Raw genomic sequence first — 2,323 nt, 5'->3', positions numbered from 1 at the left:
TATGCTTAATAAACTTAAAACTTAGACTATTTTTTAGTTAATATAATTTAAATAAAGAGAATACATGTGTTTTAATTTTCAGTAATAATAGTTTTGTTACATTTGATATAATCACAAATCATGTTATTAATATAATTATATAGTATTATTGTAGTGTAGTATATTATTGTAAATTTAGTTGTATTATAGTATTAATAATAATGATATTTATTATTATTATTATCATGCATCAAAATGTAGTTGATTAAATATATAACTAAAATTTTAATATTTAATAAAATTAATAAATTATCTAGCATAATTATGGAAAAATTAAGTAGAAGTACTTATGAGATATCTAAGATATAGATAACTGGGTTCATAGTAGACAACTGGTCGGACAATATTATCTAAATAGTGGACAGTATAGACTATGGTAGTGGCCGTATAGATGAAAATAAATGTATTTAATATGACTATAGGACCGATAGCTAGTCGGGCCAGTTTAGTATCCGACCAAACAAACCAAAATTGAGGCCACTCTCTAAATTTGACTACAAGTGCCCAGAAAAATATGATAACAATGAATAGTATGCGTGCGGCCGATAAATCGGCCAGATTTTCGTTGACCACAATAATAATTAATTATTATAATTTGTATTATAATTAATTACTTAACAATTTTAATTTTTTTTATAATCTTTCATATAAATACTGTACACTAATATTTTTTTAATTATTTTTTTATAGAATTGTTTTTAAAAATATAAATATTTTAATTGGTTTTTTTCAATAATTATAAGCTTAATAAACTTAAAACTTTGAGACAATGAGTACTAATACATTTAATACTATATTTGGTTAGTTTGCATAACATTTTTTAAATTATTTTTTTATATATAAATTATAACTTTGATTATATATATAATCAATAAAAATATAACATTTAAAATATATGTTATTAGAATATTATTATTATACATAATAAATTAAAAAGTATCTTTTTAAATAATTTAGTATTTTATAAATATTTTAATAAATAATTAATTTAAAATAGAGAGAGAGAGAGAGAGAGAGAGAGAGATAACTAATTAAATTAATAAAATATTATATTTATATATAAAAAAGTTTTTTTTAAAAAAATAAATAAATAATAAAAAATGTATTAATTTAATATTAAAATTTATCTAAAATAATATTATTTATTGATTCAAAATAAACTAAACAATAAAAATATATTTATGAAATCAAATTTTTATTTAATTATAAAAAATATAAATTAATATTTTTTGTTATAATTTATTATTTAACAATTTTAATTTTCTATAATTTTTGATATAAATACTGTACACTATTTTTTTCTAATTATTTTTTTATAGAAATGTTTTTAAAAATATAAATATTTTAATTGATTTATTTAAATATTTATAAGCATAATATACCTAAAACTTAAACTACATTTCTTAAGTTATTATCTTTCAAACAACGAGAGATAATGTATTAGTTTTGTTACATCTATTATAATCACAAATCATATTAATAATATTATTATATATTATTATTATAGTGTAGTATATTATTGTAAATTTAGTTGTATCATAGTATTAATAATAATAATTATTATTATTATTATCATGCATCAAAATGTAGTTTTTTAAAAAAAATAACTAAAATTTTAATATTTAATAAAATTAATAAATTATCTAGCATAATTATGGAAAAATTAATTAGAAATGTAATTTCTATTGTACTTATAAGATATCTAAGATATAGATAACTGGGTTCATAGTAGTCAACTGGTCGGACAATATTATCTAAATAGTGGACAGTATGTACTATAGTACTGGCCGTATAGATGGCAATCAATGTATTGAGTAGGACTGTTGGGCCGATAGCCAGTCGGGCCAGTTTAGTATCCGACCATACATACAAAAATTGAGGCCACTCTCTAAATTTGACTACAAGTGTCCAGAAAAATATGATAACAATAAATAGTATGCGTGCGGCCGATAAATCGGCCAGATTTTCGTAGACCACAATCGGTTTGCCGTGTATTTTGATTGGCCAAAAATAGCCATCATTTTTTTTTAGTTAAAATAGATTATTTTATAAAAATATACTTTAACTTAATCATCAAAATGTAGTTGATTAAATAATAAAAAAATTTTAATAGAGAGAGAGAGAGAGAGAGAGAGAGAGAGAGTAATTATTTTAATACTTTATTTGGTTAGTTTGCATTATATTTTTTAAATTATTTTTTTATATATAAATTATAACTTTGATTATATATATATATAATCAATCAAAATATAACATTTAAAATATTTTATTACTAGTATATATA

The sequence above is a fragment of the Oppia nitens genome, unplaced genomic scaffold (genome assembly GCF_028296485.1).
Source record: "Oppia nitens isolate AA-2021 unplaced genomic scaffold, nextdenovo-longstitch-racon4-pilon3 scaffold26_pilon_pilon_pilon, whole genome shotgun sequence".
Taxonomy (NCBI): domain Eukaryota; kingdom Metazoa; phylum Arthropoda; class Arachnida; order Sarcoptiformes; family Oppiidae; genus Oppia; species Oppia nitens.
Note: the sequence above shows the minus strand (reverse complement) of the source record.